This window comes from Lepisma saccharinum, chromosome 2, assembly GCF_977018435.1.
Source record: "Lepisma saccharinum chromosome 2, izLepSacc3.1, whole genome shotgun sequence".
NCBI classification, from domain to species: domain Eukaryota; kingdom Metazoa; phylum Arthropoda; class Insecta; order Zygentoma; family Lepismatidae; genus Lepisma; species Lepisma saccharinum.
The window spans coordinates 94,672,540-94,700,103 of record NC_139230.1 but is presented as its reverse complement, the minus strand read 5'-3'; the positions used below and the strand labels follow the sequence as shown (position 1 = coordinate 94,700,103).

Here is a 27,564-nt window from a genome sequence, read left to right as displayed (position 1 = left end):
GGATGTGAATCTCTGCCCTGATAATTGCCATAGAAAGGGTTGGTTAACCCTCCGAGTACCAACCGGGTCTCTGAGACCCATAACTGAATTCATATGTCTATACTTTTGCAAGGAATTTTGCAGGGACTATGAGGTCATGTGACTTTGTTGCAGTTTCGGTGAAGATTAAGTGTTGAGATTATCTTCGTCTTTGAGTTTGTCAGTACACTTCTACAGAATATAATAGCAACTGGTACCAGCTGGGTCTTTGAGACCCACTTATATTTTCCATTTGAATATGTAGATATGTAGATGGAAATGGCGCTCGTTGCCCTGAAAATATTTTGCTATTTGTCATACTAACAATGTTTCTTGTTGTACCACATTTTTGCTTTCAATTAGGTTCCTGTCTTATTTGTAGCGGGCGTTCTTCAAAGGATTTCGCAACTTTGTGCGCACCTTCTCTTTTCGATCGCGTAAGTGGTTTGCTCATAGTAACAAATAATAGTGTGGCCTGCGCACAAATTTTGTCGTACTGAGAATCACTTACACGGAAACGTTTATTTCTTCATTCAGTTTTCTAAATTATCGCCAGCGTCAGCAAGATGGCTTGACCACTATGTGAAAGCGATATCAGACTTACTTCAAGAAGACTTGCTAAATTCTGATGAAGATGACAATGGAAGTGATTACGTCCCTTCCACGGATGAGAATGAAGATGATGCTGTTATTATCCCTTCCGATTCTTCTTCCGAAGATGAGGGCAGAGACATTGATGACACTAGTTTCAACCGATCCACCTCTAGCCTTGCTACCTCCTATTTATCAAAAAATGGCGAAGAAGTTTGGTTGCCAGAACCTTATTCGGGTCCTTCCGGCAGAGCCAGCAGATGCAATGTTATCAAGAACCAACCAGGACAGACCCGATTTTCCAACAGAGAATGCGATAGTGAAAGTTCGTCTTTCTTGCTGTTCTTCCGATGCCAACTGCTAGAAGAAATATGCAAGTGGACTAATCAAGAAGGAAGAGTAGTCTACAAGGACAACTGGAAGGATAAGCACCAGCAAGAACTGAAGAAATGCATTGGAGTTCTTATTCTCGTTGGCGTCTATAAGTCGAAGAATGAAAACATATAGTTCCTTATCGAACTAGGGAAACAGCTTGCTGACATCGCTGGTGGTTCACACTCAGCTGATCCGAATCCTATTCCACCTCCAGCACTAGACAATAAGCGAGGAGATGCTCTATTTGCGAGTGGAAGACAGATAGGAAAACCAACCACATCTGTACAAAATGTAAGAAACCCGTATGCATGCAACATTCACATTTTGTTTGCGGGAAGTGCATGGATTTGTAAATAAATTGCCTACTGTGCAGTAGTTCTTGTACCAGTGTAATAAAACCAGAAACAAATAAAATAAAAATTGTAATAAAACAAAAGAATAATGTTACAAAACTGAATAAAGTGCAATAAAACATATACGTATATGTAGCAAAACTGAAATAAATAAAATAATGATAATGTAATATACAGAATATAGTAGAACGGTAATTGTAACATAACGTAATAAAGTGCAATAAAATGAATAAATCAAATCATCATCACATAAATTATTCTTAAATCAACATCTGTTTATTGTTATACTTCTCTCAATTTTTAATACTGCGACTGAGAGACCCAGATGGTACAGTCACGGACACTTCTGGGTTGTAGTAATCCCATTGACTTCCAATGATATCGTTACAACCCAGAAGTGTCCGTGACTGTACCAGATGCTATATTTTTTCTGCGGTATTCCTAGGGTTAAATTAACTAGTATAACTGAATTTGCCGTGCCTCTACCTAGTCTGGCCATAAATACTGTTACACACTATTTTGTGAATAAATTGAATATGGTTTCAGATCTGTAAATGTTCTTTTAGTATGTTACACTTACATATATTACAAGCAAATAGCACCAATTACTTTTCAAAATGTCCACTTTTCGCCCTCACACAGGCTCGAAGTCTCCCTGGCCAGGCATCTATTCCAGCACGGATGGTCTTGATCGAAAAGTCCGCCCCTGCTGCTATCAATGAGCGCTTTTAACTTTCAATTATAGGGTGCCTCTTCTTGCAGACAGCCCCCTCTAGCTCTGGGCACAGTTTGAAGTTCAAGGTACTGAGATCATGAATATCAGATGGCCAATCAAAAGTGGAGATGAAATCGAGTACACTGTTCTCCAATCACCGTCGCGTCATCCTTGCCTTATGAGCTGGGGCAAAATATTTCTTGAACATCCAGGATTTATTGTGAAACATTGTTTGGTTCAACAGTGTCACGAGAGGGTCCACGATACTTTCCACATACACTTTCGCACGGCTTTAAAGCCCTTTTCTCAAAAATGAGGCCTGGTGGAACTCTCATAGCTCACCCCCAACCAAACCATGACTGAGGAGGGCTGGTGGCATCTCTGATTTTTGGGAACTCTCTCACAAACTTCTCGAGAGTTTGAAGCATACGCCCTTTCATTTTGGCGGTTAAAACTTCATTCAGTGGTGAACAATTTCTTATCAGTGAACGTACCGCTGCAGGAGCCATCTCGATTTCAGTTCCCTCTGCTTCTTCACTTGTGTCGTCAGGAAATTTTTAGCACTCCACCGGTAAGCTCCAATTCCAAGGTCTTCATTAAGTACCCTGAACATTGACTGTTGCGGAATGTTCAGCTCCTGTGCCATTATCACTTGCTTCCGGATGGGATTTCGGCGGATGAGAGCCAGCACTGCTTTAACAGCCGCAGCTGTTCATACGGCGTGAAGTCGACCAACTCTTGGGCGATCTTTCATGCTACCAGTATCAGTGAATCTCTGGATTGTCTGATACACAAACCTTTTGCTGATCTTCAGGATTTTTAGGGACTGGAAAAATCTCAGTGAGTGACTTCCCAACAATATGCAGAGCAATTACGGCTACTTTGTTTTCATATTCGCCCCACTCCATGCTAAGCACAAGAAGATACGCGCTTGCTCTTTCACAGCTGAACACACAATGGTCAGGAGTGAACTTCAGCACAAGCATGGTTCATGAGCCTGACTACCGGATGTACAGTCCAAGCCGAAAGTTTGTAACAGTATATATGGCCAGACTAGGTACATACATAAATATATATATATATATCAGAGCTTATGTATGTATATAGTGAGAGTGAGTGAGTGAGTGTATGTGTGTTCGAAGCCCAGAAGTCCAGATAAAAATGGTTGTAGCATTGCATGCGATATTATAGGGGGAAGTATAAAAATTCTGCCTTTCAAGCGTAATATAGGTTATCAGAGTTGAGTGATTTTTCTTGTAAGAAAAAGTGTTCAGTGTTTAATAGAGAATTTTATGAAGTTGATTTTGTAATTTTAATTTGAATATATTCTCTTACAGCCAGCTTATAAAATAACATATCAATAATTAGTTTACAACTTCTTTTAGCTTCCATTTCTGCACGTTTATTTGCAAAATATAGACCTAACGTATCACGGACATGAAATGTGAACTCTTGTGAATCAACACCGAAATTTTGAAGCATGTAATCCGTTCGTTCGCACTAAAGGCGAGAGTGCTAACCATTCGGGTACGGGGGGCTAAAATATTACAAATTACTGTAAATACCCAAAATATTAACTGAATACTTACATGCTCAGGATCGACTTAATAAGAACTCTGGCATCAGTGGAAACAGAGTCGCACACACAGATTTTCGAATATGTATTGACAGATATAATCAACAAATAATGTCACCTCGGCTGCTGTCCCTGGCAAGAGGAAATGTAACTAATTTATATTAGACGTCATGGATTGCTGGAGAAAAGGGAGGGGGGATTCTCGATCTTTGCAACATGGGTAGTTTCGAATTTTGGAACGTCCTTGACCCAACTATTCGTGTTCACGGCTAGGCGATATTGGTTAATTTTGACACAATGAACAAAGAGGAGGCAATCTAATCGACTGCAATAAATTTACTCCTAACATATGCAATTATCTTCACGCTAAAGTGCCTCCCCGATTGCGTACAGTGGAAACTCTGTCGCCTTGTAATCAACTGGGCATAGGTTCGGTCCGCGGCGGAGAAGCATTGTACCGTGGTTCGGATTCCACTTTAAACTGTAGGTCCAATCCCGATTTGCCTATTTCAGCAAAACGTCGCACAAACTTCGATATGCACATTAATCTAAAATATGCAGTAATGTCTCGAATATGCGTTTACATGCACAGTAAAAGTTCACTGTAGTATTCTATAAGTTAAATTAATTAAGGTGAAGGAAGCATATGAATCTTTCGCAAGGAAACACATGCATGTATGCAACAATCCGCCCTCTAGCAATGATAATAATGTAGTTCGCAATGTAATTTGTTCGATACAATCTCACACAACAGATAGAACTTCTCTGGGTCGACTGTTGTGGAATTCGACTCTTGTCTGCTTCATTACAAAATGATAACAGGTGCGGATTACGGGGAATTTTTGTGGAAACCGGAGGAGATATATATCTATATTGGAATAAGAGATTGCAGAAAATAAACGCAACCATACAACGAGGTCTACATATGGTCTACAGAAATGTATCAAACAGACTTAATCTTCGAGCAAAATGAAATGCTCTTTCACTAAGCGTTACCCACGCGAAATATTAAATAAACTGCTTGACCAGACAGTCTCAACTATTTTTACGAAAACATTAAAGAAACCGAGAGGTGCCGCTTTATGTTTCAAAACAAATTTAGGCCTTCATGGAAAAGATCTTTCAAAGAAGGTGAAAACAACGAAAATTAACTAAACAAGGCGCCGTTTCGCTGCTTATGTCACGCTTAAGTGACGTCACGTGCTCACTTCTTAGGCATCCCTGCATCAAAATTTATCACGTGCATGTTAAGAAACTTTTGCTTCCAGCGCGTGAATTATGGGTCAATCTCAAGAAACGCAGATTTCCCGCACTAAACCTGGGCCGTAATGGCTGAGGTTAATTGGAACGTGAGTTCTCCGATATATGCATTCTACGAACGATGTGATTCTTAGCATTTTCCTCGACAACACTCTCGAAATCTGTTTCGTCAGGGCCTTTCCTGGCGCCGTTGGAAAGTCTCAGCAGGAAGTAAAAGGTGTTTGGGGGAAAAACAAACATTTACGTAAAAAGAGAAACTCCATCCACGATGAATCGGCCACATTCTTAGGCTGCAAAGTATTGGAGGTGAAGTATTCCGTAGCTTCATTGTTACCAAGCATGTCCCGTAGCCGGTTATATTGAGTGAGGTTTTTACAGATGGGCAAATGTAACTAACAATAGCAAAGGACTTTTCTTTCAAATTCCTCCTTTAAAGGCAAATTGCCATCTATGACGGACACCGAATCGCTGCAGACCTAGCATTCAATTACTGTGGTAACCGCAAAGACCTCAAGTGGTGATAGTTATTTATCGGTATTACCTATTTTAGTTACCAATGCTACATCAGTCTAGCTACTGATTATGTATACCCTTTTCTTTGTGCGGGAAAAGTTTTCCTTTAATTTATACATGTTGCCTGACTGTGTCGATGAACAAGAAAAGAGAATGGAAGAAAAAGGAAGGTCTGATAAGTTCTTGTATTTTTTTTTTTTACATGTAGCTGATGCGCACTCACAATGGAACAGTCATGACGAAGCCGGGACTCGAACTCTGAACCTTCCGCAGCGAGATCGTGATTCGACTACTCGATTCACTCGGACACCGAGGCAGATCTGTTGTTCCATTAAATTAAGGTAGAATCCCTACATTCACTTAGAAGAACCGGGGTTAAATGCAGAATATTAAGTGAGTATGGGCGCTCATGAAATATACAGAAATATTAAATTTGCAACTCCAACCATGACTGGACTATCTGCGAGTATAAAGAGCTTAAGTTTTCCAAATCAATAGTAACAACTCCTTCAACTCACAAATAAAGTTTCACGCAAATATTCCACACAAAATGTGCTAACTATATTCTTCGTTACAAACAAACACTCCATATTTACTCGGAAGTCAGCGACGTCTCTCATAGAGTCAGGCGGTTTCCGATTACGTACGTGTTTGTAGAGCAACATAATCCAGGTTATCCTTTGAATACCATTTAGTTACTGTTAGCATCACAAGTATCGAAAAAAACTGCAAGATACCGTTAACTTACTTTTGCCATGGCTGATGGATGCTATGACAAAGATGCTTATGGTAAAACAACTTAACGACGCCCGAAGGAGAATGACACACTTAGCGTAACGGTAACCTTCACTTCCTTGTAAGCAAAATTGAAATTCAAGTCATGATATGACAACCAGAAGCAGTCGCAGTATGTCTGAAAAAAAATATTTACTTATTTCGGCAGACACCCACAAACATTTATTGATTTTTTTTACCACGAGGAATGACGTAATAACGACGGACAAAGGAAAGGGAAAACTGATGAAAACGGAAATTAACTAACAACGTCTTGTTAAACAAAACGTCAATCGAACCAACTCTTGTTCGAAGATCGGCAGAACGTTAATTTTATCGGCCTCCAAGGTTCCTGAATGCTTTCTTCATTGGGCCCAAACAATGGATGGATGAAATTAACAAAAGAAGAAAACAAAACTGTGGGAACGCAGAAATTGTTTTCCTAGTGAAATATTACTATTTAGTTTTGAAGGCCACAGCAGTGGAACGAACTTTGGGGATTAATTTAATTTTCCTTCCATTGGATAGAATAAAATCAATTAAGAAGCAAAACCGTAACAGACTTTCACAGGCAAATATCAATTTCATAAAGTTCATAATTCATCATGACCTACGGGAATGGCCGCAACACAAACGCAGAAGATAAATAAAAATTCCACCTCCACGGCGGTATGCTGGGAGTTTAGATACGGCAGGAGCCAGATTCCAACCCTCTTTTTGTAGAGAGATCCTAGCGGTACTTGCAAGCTGCCAACCTTGGCACCACCGTGCTACTTTGCACCGGCAATTACTTTTAAATAGAATCACGCAACAAACTTAGAACTTCCTGTACCCTAGTTATTGACCGTGAAACAACTACGATGCTCAATTTTGATCTGGTCAAGAAAGAAAGGTTAAAAGCTGTACCGTTGTTTATTATAACAACCTTTGCGGTTTCATTTCACATCGACAGAATGGAAATAAGAAATGTACGTAATATTTTTAGTTTTTAGAACATGAAAGACAAGTCGCATAACATATTACAACTCAGTTCACGGTGTCGGGATAAATTCAAAATTTCACTGTTGACCCAACACCGTGAAACGTATTTGAAAGCAATAGTAGCACGACTCCAGAGCTCAGTCTAGAAAATCAGATAGCGGCAATGTGAAATGTCATTTTTACCTGATATTAGATTGGTTTGAGTTGGTGTTTTAAGTCTACTTTATGCGCAGGAAGGCTAATCGGGACTGGACCTACAGTTCAAAGTTGGATCCGAACTACTACCTGTCTCCACCGGGTATCGAACCCGGGACCCCTTGATTACTAGGCGACGACGCTACCACTGCGCCATTGGGGAGGCCCACCTAATATTAGAATAATAAAATCAAGACGACTTTGCATGGGAGAAGATCTCAGAAAACCTGGTGGCAAGGACCTGTGCGAAGGCCAAGACGAACAGCGAATGGCAATATCAAAATGTACCTGAAGAAAATTGGAAAGGATGATTAAGAATGGACTCATCTTGCCCGAAATAGAGACAGAGGAAAACTTGTGTTGCTCCAAAGACAATTAACCTTCGGGTTTATGAATGCCACAGAGAGATAACTGTCGTTGTTATGAAGATGCTACAATGTTTATTTTATTTTTTATTTTTTTTACTTACACCGGTCCCTACATTCTTGCATTCTTCGATACTGTTTCCATAATCACGATCAACCTATTTGTACTACAAAGCAAGCAAAGTGCTATAACGTAATAGGTAGGGCTGGCATCGAGACGAGACATGAGGAGACTTGGCAGTCTTGGTCACTTCACTGCTTGTAAGTGGCTGTCTCGTGCTCGATTTAGAAATATGCGTCTCGAAGGGCAAGTCTCGGTCCTCCGTCTCGAAAAATGAAGTACGAGCAATATATACAGCGTGTCACAGAACTAAGTTTCACAGCATTTAGAGATAATTAAGGCAAACAATGCAATGACGTTTTTCTGTTTGACGCCTCGTTTCGACGCTACACCACCTCGAAAAACTGGATCCAGAATATATATGCAATCCTGCAGCAGAACTCACAACTGCTAACAAAATTTAACACTCGTAATAAAAGATTACCTTACATGCATATATATAAACATTATACATAATAATATTATACTCGTATTATAATAATAATAATAATAAATAATAAGATAGATATCCGCTTGGTATGCCTGAAGAAGTTGCATAATAAAGTAAGTTAAGACATTTTTTTTCAACTTCGCACCAAACTCTCAAACGAGACCGAGAGTCTCGGACACCGTGTATATATTTTTAGAGATCTGTCTCGGTCCTGTTTTGATCAAGTCTCGAAAGGTCCGGACTACTCGTCTCGATTTTTACAAGCTTGTCTCGGTACCATCCACAGTAACAGATGGCAGGTAGTTGCATTACCAGATTGTTAAAACCTATTCCGGGAATATCGAACATCGCAGTCTTCCACAACATATTTTTCTTCATATTTCCATGCATGAAGGACGAATATTGAAAGAAAAACAAACTGCCGTATTAGCAGGTCATTTGCTTTCAAAAGAGTTTCACACTACATATTTCAATTTCTCTGAAAGTTATATGCTGTAGTATTAAACTGCGAACTAGAGTTTCAAAAGTCGCGAAACTCAGACTTTGATGGATTGTAACATGAAAACCGTACGGGATATTTACACCGGGTTTTGTGCATTATAAAGGCTCATCGAGATATTTTTCAATCCTAAACATTGTCAGTTTACTCCATGCAGAAAATTCTACAAATGGTCAAAGTCAGCGTTAATTTTTTTTCAGAATGCCACTTTCGGGTGACAAAATATGTAAAAAATTATCGAAGGGTCATAATTAGACGTCTTATGGCAGATGCCATTTGTCAATTACGACCAATATTGGTCATGTGCAGCATTTGGTGGATTTGTTATTATAGTGCAGGAGGCCTTAGAAAGAGCGTTTCGCGGGCTAACAGCAGACGTCGCTCGCACACTATTGCCGATACTCTCGTGTCGTCTGCTCCTCAGCCGAACAAACAGGCCGAGGTAGCAAGAGGCAGAGGTCACTCACCCCTGCACATGACCAATATTGGTCGTAATTGACAAATGGCATCTGCCATAAGACGTCTAACTATGACCCTTCGATAATTTTTTACATATTTTGTCACCCGAAAGTGGCATTCTGGAAAAAAATTAACGCTGAGTTCGACCATTTGTAGAATTTTCTGCATGGAGTAAACTGACAATGTTTAGGATTGAAAAAAAAAATATACTGTTACTTAGGAATTTCTTCTGTAGGCCCTTTTCGCCTAAAAGTAATTAGTACATATAATCAGGCAATTAGCAATAATTACTACTGACTGTTGAATACATACAGTACAGTACAGTAGATCGAGTTTAGCAGAAGCAATATGTTAACCTATTAATGAACAGTTCCGAAATTAGCAGCATCGCCTTTGGCAATTCTGAGAATAAAAATTAATACATCTTGAACGGTATTAATTTTCTACACGACTATCTTAAATTACACAAGTGCTAGAGAATCACCTCTATATATGTACTGTATATATTTTATATACTGTTGAGTACACAGAAATATAATAGGCCAAAATATCCATACGCCCTGTGGTCGACCTTCAGTTTACAAATGGAAGAATAGGCATATACAAACGCAAAGAAGAGGCTTTTACGTGTAGTTTTAAAACGTGACTAAGTATAGTCTATTACTTTACATACAGTAGTCGCATCCACTCGCTTCTCAATTCCAATCACATCTTCAGGGAATGAAAATGCGTCAGAATTACCTTCCCACCCAGACAACTATTGAATGCAAATATGTTGAAGTTTCCATGGAGTTCGGTGACGTACTGAAGTCCCGTAACCATTGCTCGCCAACTCCAATACTTCTATTGTTAGAAACGACAAAGGCGGTGCAATATGACATCCAAAATGTGTAAAAGGAACTATTATATGTAGCTATTAATTAGGTTATGGCAGTAACACCACCAGTGAAAAGGGGTGTAAGGGGTACCTTCCACGTAGGGGCCCAAAAGTCAACCTCACTTCCACGTAGTACACCCTGGACAAGAGACTAACGAGGCTCTGGCGACTGGCACTATGGCCAGTATAATTTTGTGTGTGTTGTCCTGTTTTTTGTCCTTGTGTGTGCTGAGTGCCCGTTTACAGCCTCAGCTTTTAACAGAGTTAGAGTTGTCATTTGTAATGATAAGGGGCTGGCCCCTGTATAATGTGACGGGTGCAAAATAGCCTCAGTGCTGACGCACCCAAAATTTTAAATTCAAATTCAAAATTCAAACCACCAGTGAAAAGTGGTTGTGGAGTCGAAGAACTTGTGTGGGAAAGAACGGACCACTGTGCGAATTAAAATTTTTGCTTTGGGGGGGGGGGGGGGACTGCCCACTCAGTGGTGTATTTGTAATTTCATTTAGGGAAGTAGTTTTTTTTGGGTATGCAAATTTGTATGTTACCAGTTAGGTAACGAAACTATTGCCTTGCGGTTCTAAGTACCTTAGAACATTGGTTCTAACCTAGGTCATTAAATCTTATTTAATACATTTACACCTAATTTAGAAACAATATATTTATATTCTAATCAAGCCCAAACTGGTACACAAAAAGAGCTATCGAACTAGTAACACAGAAAACTTATCCAAATTTCCATTGTCAGGTTCAAACTTAATGCCTGTTAAACCTACCTACAAGTTTCTTGTGAACACTTTAATACATGTTAGGTGAGGTTGGTCAGTTTTAGAATGGTGTCCTCCTTTAATACACAAGGCTGCCTACTTTTCGGCATGGAAATCTTTGATGATTGGATCATTAATGGACACGAATGATATTTTAGTTGCTTGTTACATTGTTAATAAATGGTATACTATATGCTTTGAGGGGGATAAAAACATCCCTGGCAGAGATAAAAATAATTATCTTTTGCCGGGATAAAATGTTTTGTGGGGAGAAATCTCCGGCATCCCCCCCGTTAACGAACAGACATATTTTATACCCCTAAATGTGAGAAAACTGTAAATTTGGGAAAATGTGTTAAATTACCATTTTCTGTCAGATGGGTCGGAGATACGAGCTAGGTGCCCACCCCCTGCGCCCTCTCTGACGTCGCCACCAGACAGATTTCTCTCTCCTTTGGTTCTACATATTCAAGGAGGCGCAAGGTTGTCGGTTTGGCAGTTTGGAAAGTAAATTACATAGGCTAAGAGAAGATGTTACAACAAATTGTTACACATGAACAACCTCAGCATCTCCCTCAATATAACTCGAGTAGAGAGTACAAAGGGTAATTTTTCCGAGTAATATCGAGGTATCTTTAGACCTCACTTGGATAAAACTCCAAAGTTTAAATTCAAAAGCAATTATCGGAATATTTTCAACTTTGGTGAAAGTGCTGAGGGATGTAATTAATATATAGCAGAGGAAATTTACCCTAAATTTGGCATTTTTATAGTTAAAATATATCTTTTTACGAAGTAAAAATATATTGTATTCATGTAATGCGTGTATTTTCTTTCCAAAAGCCAATGGCAGAAAAACATTCCATTCCGTCAAAAACAAAAAAACATTCAGTTAAAAAGTGATAACATTTGACGATGAACTTTAGTCATTTCATCAAATTCCGGTGAACACGCTGTGCAGTAAGTGGCCAGAATTTAATACCAAGAAATTCGATGTGTGAATATGCAAATGTGCATTTTCACGCTTCGTGCTAATAATAAGATTGAACGTTGTACAATATTCCTGTATGAGACTCAATTGAACTTACATTAATAAAGGTTGACCAAATTTACTTTCAAAACCAATTTATGCACAAATACTAATCGAGATTTAACCTACAGACTTAAGATGGATTCGAACCAGAGCCAATTAGCCTATGCCTAAAAATAACTGCCTGGTCGCCCACTCCGGGAATTAAACAAGGTCTCCCACAAAACCTTATGTCTTCGCTTTGAATACGTCTTCTCATGATATTTCCTTTCTGGTTCCGTATGAATGTTGGGATGGTATGTTGAACGAAACCTGAAGGGCATTCATTTCCTTATGTTTTCTTTTCCTTGCTTTCAATCTTTCGCCTATTCGTAGCGGCTAAGCCGAAGGAATTAAATTAATGTTCTAGCTAAGCAACCATCTGCGCACTCTCAAACGGAACTACTTCAACGGAGAGAAGCCATCTTGGCGCTTCGCATGGTTTGCGTACGTGCGTGTGTGCATGCATGCACAACGCATAAAAATCACAATATGCTTTGCTGGAGCTAAATATATGCGAGTAGGAAAATTGCTTTCTTTCTTGAAAGCTGTTCCCTAACGTTCAATTCCGTTCAGTTTTCATGCCTTTATACACGGCGGTTTGCATGAAGAAAACAGGGTTTATTAAACATTGTGAGAAAGCCGCAAAAAGCGAAGCCAGTTTCGAGATGCGGAGCGAAAGGGCATTCAACTTCAGAACCAGTCTTCGATGTTAAAACAGAAGATCAAGGACCTATCGCCGACGTGTGTTAACTCTGCTACTTTGTAAAGGAAACTTCATTATTGAAAAAATGGATCGAGCAGCACAACAACTTTTAAAAATAAATAAAGAGAGCAGAAGGAGTGAAAGAAACTATTAATCCTCAATTTAATGGAACTGGAAGGAGAGGTTTTTTTTTCAAATCTGCTGTTCCTAATCGTCACAAATAGCTCGATTTTAAACAATCTGTCGATGTTGATGTATCGCATTGTGTTGACTGAAATGATCTTTATTTCCACACAATTTTGACACACACTGTTATTCTCTCACTAGCTCAGGAACTCGGGTACTATGTTAGCACGGTGAGGCCATGTTAGTGATACCAGGAAATATTAGAAATGCAACTTGCGGGATACAAGGTCCTGTCAAATACTACCACACAGCGACAAAAAATATCACGATTAATTGATCAGTTGATAATACAACGTCAACCCCTGTCTTAGAAGAGGAATATTTCCAATAAAAACATAAGGGGGTACAGAAAAAAAAATCAACCTGCTCCGACTAACATTGGCAGGTCTCGGAATTCAACCGCCTTATACGTATTTGTAAAGATTTATTTGAAGACGCTTTTTCTAGTTCTTTGTGCTAATAGCATGAATAGAGAGATGAAAAGCCAACACCACGTCCTTGGCTAGAAGCGAACCCAGAACTTTCAGAGGCAAGATCACTCAACGAGTTCGACCATCGAGATGATTTTTTTATTTCTCATGGGTACGCGGAAACACGTTGCTATTTATTTTTGCTATGAACTCAAACTCTTCTTAGGCACATTTACCAATCTGATTGTTGAATTCGAATGAATGAAATCCAAAGTAAAGCAAGTCATTACTCGCTCAGTTGCAGAGGAGAAGTGGATGAGAGTACAGGTTTAATTCCAATGGTGTATATGATATAAAGTAGTGTCTAAATGCAACAATTGAATAAGATCTCTTCACGCTCTCGTCTTTTTATCAAGGGATCCACAAAAATAAAAGGTGATGGCATGAGCAGCATGACTTGCTTTACCACATAATTATTCACAGAAGTGCCAGTAAGAATTTAATTTTACTTTGGTGTGCTTTCGATAGTTTTCTGGTATCTTAAACAAGCTAAAGAGAAAGTTAGCAAGGGAAGAATAAAAATCTTGTTACAAGGCAGTTTTATGGAATCTTCTCCCCCGGCCATGCAGATCATTTCATGTGGCGGTCTTGAATAATCTGGGACAATTACGAAGCACAGCCTTAAGGAATACTTTGAGCACAGACGGGAGTTTGTGCAAAATTAATCGGGCCAAAGACAAAGGATGTCACAAGGAACCTGACATTTTGAATCACTGAACTGCTGAAATGAAAGCTTCAAGTCATGTTGCAAATACGCTTAAAATCCCAAGTGATCAAATTATAGATTTTCCGTACTCATGCGACTGTTTGCCCTTCTCTTTGAAATTCCGTCCTATTGATATAGGATTTCCGCCAAATCGAGAAAGTTCAGTAGAGCTTCTGAACTTTCATCTAGCTTTTCACACCGGAAGACTTTACATTCTGCCTTCTGGACAGAGAGGATGTAAACAAACTGAAAGTTTCACCAGACATTCTGCGTTCTACGATTGCCAGCTCTCAAAATTCACTTTCCACGTAGCTTTCTGAGAGACTTTGACACTGTACTCTGAAAGTGATCGAATGTTTAATGCTTCATATATTTACAAGCTCTACAAACCTTTTTGGAGATAATTTGTGGCGAATAATGTTACTAAGAAGAACTATAAGTTATTCACGTACAACGATAGTCTTACAGGATTTGTTACACTTGTCGGTAGCAGTTTTCATCATAGTGGCCTATGCACGTGCAGGGAAGCTGTTGAACGCGCGAAAGTTCGCGACACTCTTTCACAGAGTTTAGCACAAAAAACCTATCGTGCACAAGAGCGTCTCGTAAATATCAATCACATCCTCGTGGGTTTATAAGAAAATAGGAAAACCCGAAGGAGTGTGCAAAGCAAAAAGTTTCGTAAAGTTTGTTTTAAGTTCATTGCAGACAAATAATTATCGGAGCCGGAACTGCATCCAAAAAAGTTAATGCATTAGTTGAAACAACAAATGCCTAAAGTCTTTAGTTCAGACCAAATGTTTAAGTGCATCATCGAGACAGGTACAGGAAGATGCATCAGTTGCTGAATTAAAGTACAGCTCGACGTGTAAATAAATGCTCAGTTGCATCATATAATGAATTTGTCTTTACCCTTACAAACGATATACAAATTTGTCTTTACCTTCACAAACGATATACAAAAATGCATCAAACTGTAAACATGATTCTTGCCAAAGGCCAAAAAATACACTTTCGTGCATCAATCGATTCGTTTCTTGTGCATTTATAAAGTGGCATCCGAACCACCGGAAATCGAAAATAATAACTACTAAGTCAGAATCTTCGAAGGAGCACATGTGGGCAAGACAAGCTCGTGGCGTGTTGAGAGTTCGAAGAATTTTTTAACGTTTGTTTGCCTGCACTCCGGTTTCACGTTTACACCCAGGGCTTCAAGTGAAATGGAACTCCGTTCCGGCAAACTCAGTACGTGCTGCGATATTGGACATGCATTTTATTTATTTAATACATCGTACAAGAGACCATCCTTTGTTAGCTTAATTCTTGTAAACAATGCATGAAGAGGAAAAGAGAAAAGTTCTACTTGATTGATTTACTTTATTTTACTTCCCGTTTTGCGCCTCTTGGCTAATTTGCGAAGATGAGGATGGGTGATAAAATGATGAAATTGATGAATGGACATTCACAAACAACCAAGCCCGAGTGGGATCCGAACCCGGGACCCTTGGCGTCGCAGCGCGATGTGCTAACCACTCGGCCACAGGATCCGGCAGAAAAGTTCTACTAGATGTGTCTCCTGTCTGTGGTCTGTCCGTAAATACCGAAAAAAAATGACATTTGTTCAGTGCTATTAGTTTAAGATGTAAATGGGAACAGAATGTCCTGAAATGACAGACGTGATAGATCTTGTGTTTATATATTTACTTTGGATGCAATAATAATAACAATCACTGCTTCTTTTACTGCTGACAAGCAACGGTACGTCGTATCTGCATCTTTTTATAGATGAGGAAAAAACAAAAACATGTTATTTAACAAAATAAATGTGTGTTTGTGTGAGTTCGAGCGTGCGCGCGCCTATATGGATGCTAGATCATTTATGAACATACCACAATATTTAGAATAGTTCTTGTGATGAACACAATAAAAAATAATAACAACAAACCAACTTGGAGTACCAGAAACTTTCTTTCCAGAGAAAAAGCACCGATAATAATAACAAATACCATTGTTATTTTAATGTGTATTTTATTATTTTTTTTTAGTAGTAGTAGAAAAACTAAATATGCTGACCGAGGCAGTAATTTATTTTATTAAAAACATAAACTAAACGTAACGTTTCAATCTTCTAGCAAGGTCTTCTTCATACTGTATCAAGTACAAAAGTCTTTGCAGTGCTGCAGGTAAGACCTTGATTAGGGACCTTCTTTCAAAACCATTCAGTTCGAGAACATATGGTGTAAAGTTGGAGCTTGTGATTGTGAATCATGAGCGACCGTGTCCTGAACTGTGCATAACCAAACCAACTAAGAAAGATGGGAAAGTTTTCATTAGGCAGTTTAAAACATCTCACTACAACAATATTATGTGGTTATGTGGCAGCAATGATCTTAATAAATTATTTTGCTGGCCATGTGTTTTGTTCAATACAAATTTAGGAACATGGAACTATACAGGCTACAGTGACTTGAGCAATTTTTATAATGCAGTGGAAATACATGAACGTTCCCAGAATCACATCTGCGCTTGCATCCAACTGAACACAAGTCATGATTCATAATTCTAGCCAAGTAAGAAACCGAAACCCGTCCGTTTATTTAAGATCGAAACTTTATGCTAATAGGATATTTATTATTTTCAGGATTAAAAAAGAACGTAATTTAATTTACAGTTGCCCTCAAATATCAAGTAAATCATTATTTTCGTCATGGTTGAAATTTACAAGTTCATATCGAGAGACTGTTTTTCTTCTTTATAAACCGTGCAGCGAAGATTTGATTTTACGGTATGTATGCACTTCACACACTCAAGCCCGATACTTCACCATTATGCACATTATTGTAAGTAGGGATGTGTTTAGACCTATATTATATTTGAAATTGTTATAATTAACCGAAACGAAAAATTAACCCATCGCTTGCCTATCACGAAAGGTCACGGCACGCCCCTGTCAGTACTGGACTTTCAGTTTAAAGTGGGATCCGAATAACTATATGTGACTACGCAATCGGAGAGACGATAACCCACAACATTGTTCTGAAGTGAACACAGGACCATCTACTCTGTCCAATGGATGATGTGTAACTTACGCGTGCAATAGCAGCAGGCAGGGTTCGATGAACTTGGGTAATATTTTGTGGAGAATCACATGGGGAAGCTATTATGTCACATAAGTGGTATACATCGGCTAAACAAGTGGTTACGTGTGCACTCGCACTAGGGATCACATCACATGGGCCCATTGAGTGGCGCCACTCAGTGACCCGTGTGAAGGGATCCTAAAATAAAAAAAAAGAAGCATTGGCTAATATCTCACAGGAGGGTTTTTCTCTCAAGACAAAGCGAAAACGCAATTTCTGTGTATAACTTTCAAGTCAATGTAGGGAATCTTTGTTGTTTTCAAAAACAATGAGTATAACTTACTGATTGATTGATTGATTTAGTTTATTTTACTTCGCGTTTTGTGCCTCTTGGCTAATTTGCAAAGATGGCGATGAGTGATGAAATTGATGGATATTCACAAACAACCAAGCCAGAGCGGGATTCGAACCCGGGACCCTTGGCGTCGCTATAACTTACTGGAAAGTGAACAAGTGACTGTTTTCCTTACAATTAACGACTTGTATGCAAGTTACTATTTCTGTTTCATATTTGTATATGTATTAACATAATTAATACTACTGGCAAATATGCTGATTGGATGCTGTGATTTTGATATACGTTTGTATGTACATTTATCACTGACAGGTGATGCCATGATTGAGGTGCCCCTTTACCTCAATAAGTCTTCATTTTTTTGGAAATTAGCTTACTTTTCCCGCTCAGAAGTTAGAACAACTTTTTAAAAAATGGTGCCACAGTCCAATGAGAAAGATTAATGCAAACGTACAAAAATCACAACCGCAGTGGTTTCCCTGCAATTGTTCATAATCGATAACCACACCTTTACACACATGAAATGTGCCTCCTAAACGGCAGCTTTTAATGCTTTTTGAGCATCTTAGTTTGTAATTTTGCGAAAGTGGAACGAAAGGTTTCAGAAGAATCAAATATATGGTGTAATTATGTAGTCTTTCAATTTGTTAGAAAGGATAATAATGACGGAAGCTGGGGACTATGTTATTGTAATAATGTTTCCCCAATTAGTATGTTGCAATTGAAACTTCTGCGTGAATGATAAATATTCAAGTTGATTAATTGAAATCCTACATGGCAGAATAGTATACAGCCAATGGAATAGAATAACGTTTAACATCCTCGTGATATACACTGCACATACACACACGTGTACAATAATCATCGCGATAGCTTTTGATTGAGTTTTTGTTTTAAGTCCACTTTATGCACAGTAGGGCTACTCGGGATTGGACCTACAGTTTAAAGTGGGATCCGAACCACTATGTGCCTCCACCGGGTATCGAACCCGAGACTCCTTGATTACAAGATGACGACGCTACCACTGCGCCATCGGGGAGGCCCTCATCGCGAAAGCTAAGAAAGCTGGACGCCTCTGCTCGGACTAAGTGAACATTTATATCAGATGTCAATTTGTACGGAATTTCAACATGGGCCACTTATCGTGGACACCGAGTGCTGTCAAACCAGTTTCCTCAGCATCTACACAATCTGCGAAAAAGATCAGAACAACCATGGACGTCCGGAAAGGGGGGCAAGGGGGCGCCGTGCCCCATCCCCCTGGAAAATGAAACTCAACCAAAAATTATATATTTCGCAAATTTCATTTCAGCCACAATAATATGTGTTAATTATTGCATGAATATGATAAATTCAAATATAAGCAATGTTTTTGAGGGAACAACCCTATTATTGGGGAAAATGTGCCTTGTTTGCCCCCCGAAAAAATACCTTCCTTGCCCCTCCCTGGAAAAAATCCTGCGGACGTCCATGAGAACAAGCAACACAAACAATTGAAAAAGTAAGCTGTGTTGAAGCTGTTGCACTGAGTGAGCTATTATATCATATTTTAAAGATAAGTCGCGATCACACAACATTGACAGTAGTGTCAACCTTCTTTCTGGTGGATATAGCTTGTGTTTGTTATATCCGGAAATCTACCCCTACCCCAAATCTAATAGTAGTCGGAAAGCTAAAAAGTTAGAAAAGTAATGAATACTGAGCTACTAAAGAATTGGAGCATAGGCAATAAAATTACAGTTCAGGATAGTCAATCCGCACAAGTCCATCTCATAGATGACAAGAACAGTAGAAATTCAAAATAGTAAAAACATATAGGAAAAGCTTGAACATAAATTGAGAGCCTTCCTTTTAATTTTTAATATTAACAGTGTTTCTTCGATTTATACTTTGATATTCTCAGTTTCAGTCTGTTGCTCGTGTTTTGTGTGAAAGAAGCAGATAGGATGCATTTTTTATTTATTCTACAAGACCTTGTCTTACAGATATAAACATATGTACACTTATTGGCTAATGATGCAGGCATGTGTATACCAGTATGGATGGAGCCATGCCACTCACAAATTAAATCGTTGCAGTGAAGGAAATAAACAATATAAAACATAAAAAGAATGATGTAATAGATCAAATATGAGGGAGATTTCACACCAAAATGGCATGTGTTGTGTGTGTCATATTGAGTTTAAATATTAGTACTACAATGAACTGTTCTTGTAATGTGATTTATATATTACTGTGGAGTTTTCAACACAGCTTTGTTCGGGGGGGGGGGGGGGGTACAGGGATACATTGACCCCACTAAATTTTTGGAGGAAAGAACTGTACCCCCCTAAATCCGTAGATCCAATTGTACTCCTTGTACAGTCACGGACGCTGCCGGGTTGTAATGAATACACTTATTCATTACACAATTACCCGGCAGTGTCCGTGACTGTACCCCCTCAATTTGACAGCCACAAGGTCCTGCTGTAAAAAGAACCTATGTTTTGTCATTTCTTTGGTAGTACTGGACAGCTCAATACAAAAAGTGTACATTGTTAACAAACCTTATATTTCCTTTCCAACATAATTCAGACCGCTTACATTGTGGTTCTAGTTAGTTCACTTGATATGTGCTCTCGAAAACCTCTACAAGGACATGAACATTGTTTTAAATAAGTGTGAAGCGAAGGAAAAAGATAAAGTTTGCTTTCAGGAAATAGCGCTGCAGGCTAACGCCCCCCCCCCCCCTCCTTGTTGCCACTTTTGCCCTGGCACTCTGACCTCTTAATGCTAAACCTTGTCTACCAAGAGAAAGTAAACTGTCTTTGCCCCCACGTTTTGGCACCCAATCGCCGCTATTGCCTGGTTGGGATGTTTCATTTACAACTAGAGGTCGGGATGATTCAAATCGCACCCTGCATTAAAATAAATAAGTGGATGTTTGTTTACAATTTTCGTATTGCAAACTTTTGGTTTTATGTTCGATCAAATTCCAAATGAGTCCAGAACGAGGTCTACAGCCTTTTATATTTCGGAATTATCTGTTTTTAAAACCTCCACTCTTCTAAAGTGGAATTTCTCGTGCGTCCCATACATATATATGGGGGAATTTACGGAGGTTGAATTTTGTAGCCCCTCCCCCAAATGAAAAACGTTCCTGCGCTACTGGTTCAGTTGGTAATGATAGAATACATTATTTTGTGTATTGGGGGTGAAGGGAGTTCTAGGGATTCCTGCCTACTAAACAATGGAAACAGGTTAGCGCTATGCTAAATAATGCGCCGATAGTCCAATTAACATCTCCGCTCTTATTATAGCATTGTGAAAAGTTGATATAGATTCGAATATTCAACGTAAGAAGAGGAGTCTGCGAAGTATGCGAATAGACTGTGTATATTCTTTATGCGTGTTTTCTAATTTCCGAAACATGAAGCCTAGGTATACTAGACAGCATGTATGTGGGTACGATGCACGGTAGATGTAAGTAGCATAGTGTAAAATATAAATATTTATAATGTGTCGGTGGATTCAAACGTGAATTGATAAGATATTATCACTTGCATATTATTGTCACTCAAACTGTACTATTTATTTATTACCATCTCATGGAGAAAATAAGACTGGCGGATAGTTCTTCCTTTAAAACAAAAAGTGTGGAAATGTCTATTTACGGTGGCATGCCCATGAATTTCGCAAACTTGGTCACGCTCTTTCTTTTGCATTTTACATTCCCCTTGTTATTCTTATTTTTAGGAAAGTTAGTAAAAAGGGAGCTATGAGCCCCAACCACCCTGTACGCGCCACTGCCTATATCTGTGTCGCAACAGCAAAATCTGCAGCAGAGGACAGAGCCCAGGGCCACTCGCACGAAAGGCCAACCCCACCAGTTCGTCAATATTCGTTCATTAGACCATATAGTCCTTTTTGATTACTCATAGAATTCAATATGTTACAATTTTAAAGAACAGTGGTTCCCAAACCTTTTCGTTTCATGGCGCCCAAGTCAGAATGTAGGCCTATCTAACACTTACAACGCTCAGTTGGTGTGGTTAGGTTGCATGCCTTAATTTAAAAAATAAAGACATATTTCAAATTCAGAAACATTTTGTGTAAAAAGTACTAAAACTATGTGCAAATAAGTGTCATTTCAGTGAAAACATTGGAACATTTCACGGCTTCGGGGGCCGCGGCGCACACTTTGGGAACCACTGAACTAGAAATTATAGCGAATTTTAAGAAAACTAGGAACTTGCAGCCTGAAGTTATCACAATTTACGTGCACTATGACTTCATTTCTTTTTGTCAGAGAATTCTTCTAAAATTAGTGGTTTTAGATAAATTCGTAAATTCGAAGTTCATTACCATTTGCCACATCACTCCTTGCAAGAATGGAGGTTAATACCATTTTGCATGCGCATTACATGAAGGTGCTTCAAGAAGTTCGAGAAAATTCATTTTTCTTAAGAAAAAAGTATAAAGACCGTCAGATGTCGGTAAATTTGCTAAATGTAAACATCAATTAGACAAAGGGCAGCCCTTCTACATTGAAACATATTTCAGTGCATTGATTTACGAGTGTCCGCTATGCTTCTTATCTACAAGAAACACATGTAGGGTGATAAAGAGAACAAAAGTTTACGAGCTGCCAACATAGACAATAATCACAGTCTTTTAATATAACTGCCAGCAATCAAGGACGTATGTAGGGCGAGGGGGGGGGGAGGCCAAGGGGTCCGGACCCTCTTACCTCAAAGACTTACCAAGTACTAAAATTAAATAATAAACATAACCGATGGTTATTTATTTCCGCTGAACTTATTGGAAGACAAGGAATTTGGCTCATATGGCTTGGAAGGACAGTTCCAAAGATTTATGCACACTACTACTTATGATAATATGCATATAGTATTAATCAGTAACTTTACTTTTCGTCAATTGTAATCACTGCATAATTATTTTTGCCTATTACAATTGGATCTAACTCATTTTTGGTCAATAATATTCAAATCTTTATCTATTATACATTAAATTCCCAGTCAGGCCAATTGTTTTTATACAAATTTTGGCGATCTTAACTACACGTAAGCTAGATAATGAATGCATGCTGTTACATACAGTATCTATTCTTTTAATTTCATTTAACACAATTATTCTAATTTTATTATTAGTATTATTACCAAGACACTTGATCGAACCCCCCACTACCCAAATGTATTTCTAGATGCGTGCCTGCCAGTAACGTAAATGAAGACACCAGTTGAATGCATTCATTACTTACTTTAGAATAGATATGTTTTGTTTTACTTTTTTTTTTTAAATAAACTCCTTTTCTCAAACTTCAAACATTACAAGATTTCACTATTTAGTTTCATGTAATATCAAGGGTTTCAGAAAGGAAACGATCTTCGTATGTCTAGATTTAAAGCATTGCTTGATTAGTGGTGAGCTCACTTTAGAAGTAATTTTTATTTTACGTGGTTTCTCTACCTCTCTAGGTTAATCGCGACAGTAACAATAAATCACGAGTTGCTGTTTTAAGTCCACTTTTTGCACAGTAAGGCTAATCGGGGCTGGACCTACAGTTTAAAGTGGAATCCGAACCACTTGTGCCTCCACTGGGTATCGAACCCGGGACCCCTTGATTACAAGGCAATGACGCTACCACTGCGCCATGGGGGAGGCCACAATAAATCACGAACCAATGACAGATGATGAGACAAAAACAATATCTCGCTAAGAATTAGGATTTAGTATACCTGGCTTTCTAACACTATAGTAACCAATCAAGACTGGTCTTACACGTTATTGAACGTTTGCTTGTTAGGACGTTTCTGTAGCAAGTTATGAACTGGGCAAGTGGGCATGTTGAATAATTTGGTATATGTCGGTAACTTTATCTTACATTATATGCTGTGTCTACTGTTAGATTTCAACAAATTTTCCATTAACATTTGTGAATAATTCATATTCGATTTGATTTTATTTTAATTTAGCGTCGCTTTGCTGCCACTTTTGACTAATCGCAACGATCAGGATGAGTGATGATATGATGAAAGGACACTCACAAAGAACATCCATGCCCACGCCAGAATTTGAACCCGGGGACCCCTCATGATGAATTCGTTTTCCCTGATTCTCCAGGTTGCGTCTTCACAAGAAATGATGCAAGAAAATTGAGCCAAATACTCAATCATCTTATGAGTTGTAAACAAATGTCGTGTGAATATCAAATTTTGCATGAAAATTTAGTTCAGGCGACAAGTAATGTCTATTAGGCTAGGTCTGTCCGATAAAGTAAGCTTTCATATAAAAATATTCTGCAAAAAATTGTACGTACGTGCCTTTCGTTCTAGTTGTATATTTAGTACAATTTTATGAACAGGTTCATAAGACGATTTTAAGCTGTTGGGCATAACAGTCTTAAAAATAATATTCAAGTATCGTCTGATTAGCGATGGAAGTCGAATCGCAGGTTACATAGCAATTACATGTACGAAACCTGCAACAGTTTGTTATGTGCGATTAAAAAGACAAAAATAAAGGAAGTTGTACAGAGAATGGGTATTTACTGCAGACTTCATTCTTTCCTTAATTGGAAGAAATGAATTTGTAAGGAATAACGGAAATTTGATTTTCTCAATATTTGCATCACTACTATATAAAATTGTCTTTAATTAAATTTACGAGCACAAAGTATGAATTTAATATGAACGTAAAATAACGCAACTACCCTTCAAATAAAAAGATACTCCGTACTATATATCCTTCTTAACTCCACGACTACAGGAAACAATATGTAATTATTTATTGGAAGCAGGCACGTAGCGAAGGGGAGGGCGCAGTGGGCCGAAATCCTACAAATATCTAATTTAAATAGTATATAGTGGTAATTAATTTTACTTCCTTCGAAGAATTGAACATCTTGTGTAATAAGTTGTAATATACGGAGAAATTCATCTTCAGGGCTTCTACCCCCCCACACTTTTTTGCCTTTAGATGGCGGCTGCTGATAAGGTTTGAGCCCCCCCCCCGAAATAAATGTCTGGCTATGGGCCTGATTGGAAGGGAAGACTTTTAGTGTCAGCCAATTCAGTACCCGGTTCTCTAATTAAAAGAAAAAATCCTAAAGAAACGAACACATACATTCCATTGTAAATGTTAAATCAAATGCACGATTTATTTTTGTTGCACGCGGTTCACAAATACACACGTTCTACGAGCTGAATGTTCCAGGCAACATTTTACAAGTGACAAAAGACAATTCAACTCGAAAATAATTTTGCAGCAAGACAGTTTTAAATTTAGCTCATTATTTGCAATTATCAAAATATCTACTTCATTGGTTGAATTGTGCAGAGTAAAGTTAACTCGTCCTCGCCCCCCCACCACCACGTCCTAGACAAAAACTAGCATTGTAGCTAGATATATGGGTGCTCAGCAAAACTTTCTAAAGAAGCTAAAAGGGGTGTCCGTGTCCGATTGTATGCAAATCACCGTTACATATAATGAATGCTAAATTCTAACTGCAATTCATTGGAGCACTGTCTCTCCAATAATTATATATCACCGAATGAATATTTTTGTTTTAAACCAGGCCACAATGAAAAGATGCAATATGGACAAAAATAAAAGAAAACATTACATGTGACAGGTTTGTGTACTGGAAAATCATTATATATTTTTTTAAAAGAAATACATTTAAAAGAAGTAAATTTATTGGTGCTGTATGGAAATATAATACTACCTCTCTCTCTCTCTCTCTCTGTGTACATGCATACAATACAATACACACACAGACACACAAACATAAAGCAGTGTATTCGAGACAACAGAGAATTTCGTTCTCGAGTGGTTGCCCAAGCGTCTTCCTTAGACTCCAGATGTTCACCTCACGAACCCCAATCTCTTAATATCAAATTATTCCTTTTTGACAGCGTGAATACCAAATCTCTTGAAGTACGTAGTCTTACATTGTTGGAGAAATTTTTCATGCAAGCTACTTCCAGAAAATACAGCGTTGTGTATAAACAAGCCTGAGATAGCATAGTAATTATAAAATAATCTGAAATGTAATTGCTAATATTTCGCGCGATCGACGAGGAGGGATGCATAACAAAACCACCAAGGCTCTCTGGAAATAAAATAACACTTCTTTCTGTTGCAAGAGAACAGCAGTAAGATGTAAAGGTAAGCTCACTAGCGCGAAATACAGTGACAGAGCTTGCTACAATGCAAGGAACTCGAACTCCTGCTAGCTTTCATGTGCATGCTTCCTTCGATCCACTTTTGCTTCTTTAGAATGCTTACATACTCTCTCACGCAAAAATCAATATGGTATCTATATTTTTGATTTTTTTCCATATTTTAAAATATATGCTCGTTCAAAACTTTGCTAATTCAAGAACTGAAGTAGTATTAAGGCTTTATATTGGCTACAAAGTACTAAAAATTACACTTCGTGCAAAAACCAAATAATTAGATACTTACAGCAAAATTTCATTCCCGTTTCGAACTGCTACAACATTCCACATGACTTTGTTATTTTCCTATGGTACAGTCATGACATCTTTGCGAGCCACAACTTCACAGCTCTCGTTCCTCTCACTTTCATTAATTCAATTCTCTGAGCACAACGTTTCAAAACATTCACGAATCCTCGTTGAATTTTCAGCTGACAACAGAATTTCGTTCATACACTTCGGTGCAAGCTTGGGAACACAATGCCCGACGATTATGACAAAGACACTTCGCTTTCCAGTCATCCAAACCCCAACTGAGACCCTCTTAAAAGCTCCTCCCGTTACCTCACAGCCATAGCTACGAATGCAGTGTAGTGACTGAAAGCTGGTTTCGGTGTAGCTTGCCGAACCAGAAGGAGCGGGGATAAAGGGAAGACAGAGAGGGGAGGAGGCGGCCCGCAATGTTGCCAATCCTCGTCGAGTTTCACTACAATCGATGACAAGGAGCAGACCAGGGAACGTTCTGCGATAGTTTTTATCTTGTTACTTTCCATGGCTGCAAGATTGTTTCTTTCTTTTTTTATCAACTGCACACATCTATGGTCGAAACCATATTTCATTGTTATTAAGTAGAGGAAAACTAAAAGAATAGTGAAATTCGAAGGTGTTCTTCAACTGACCCCCTTCTAAACTTTCACAAAATTATTGAAACAGCTTAGCGCTTTGCTACACGTAAAATTAGGTCTAAACTTTCCTTATAACTCGATATTATATGGCTATATATTTGTGCCTTTACTGTGAAATACTGTCTGTTTATCATCTTGATTCGACAGGTGCATTTCCTCCTGAAACTAATATTGTTTGTAATGATAAAACAGTGCTTCTCAGAGTTCACGGTCATCCAATCTACATCAAGTTACACCAATGCAAGTAATATATAAAGTTATCTATAATAAAATTTAAATTGCATGTGTTACAGAAGCTAGTCCGCGTGTTTGAAAATAATTGTGATTCGAATTCAAAATTTCATTTGCATAAATCTCTCAGTCTCCCCTACCCCATTAGATAACCATTAATCGACTTCCATTTCAAATTACTCGTAAAATCAATAATCTACAGGCACAGCCACAATTTTTAGTCTGGGGGAGAGTACCTGGCGTCTATTGGCGTCTTCAGAAATGTATGTGGGGGGTTCAGCCCAAAGATAAAACTTGAATAGTAATAATATTAATTATTATTATCATGCTTATGATTATTATAATAATACAATTATTGTTTACTAATTATCATTATCATTATTATTATTATTATTATTATTATTATTATTATTATTATTATTATTATTATTATATCCTTGGGAAGACTTGGCACTCGATCCACCAGATGAGTGAAAATCCTGTAAAACTGTTTTTGTATTATTATTTGACATTTTATGCAGTAAGTGGATTGAAATGCATAGTTATTCTATTTTGTTATTAACTCTTTACACACCTCGTTCAAGAAAAAGCTTTAATGGTTAGGAGAAATTTTAGTCATAGTGTTTATATTGTGTGACCTAGCACATAATGTTCACACAAAAGGTCTAATTTTTGGAATTTTGAAAATTGTGAAACTACGTAGTTGTTATTTGATTTAAATGGTAGGATATGAAAACATAAAGTGATTTCTTTGTTTTACACTGA

General features: G+C 38.2%; 1 protein-coding gene across 1 annotated transcript in view; it reads right to left on the bottom strand.

Moving 5' to 3' along the window:
* LOC145984099 (beta-1,3-galactosyltransferase 5-like) overlaps positions 1–26,265 on the bottom strand; it is a 99,936-nt gene extending 73,671 nt beyond the window's left edge. The window contains exon 1 of the mRNA XM_083117515.1: positions 25,911–26,265. The gene's annotated coding sequence lies outside the window, so the exon portion shown is untranslated. The remainder of the gene's footprint in view (positions 1–25,910) is intronic.
* Between the last annotated feature and the right edge of the window lie 1,299 nt (positions 26,266–27,564).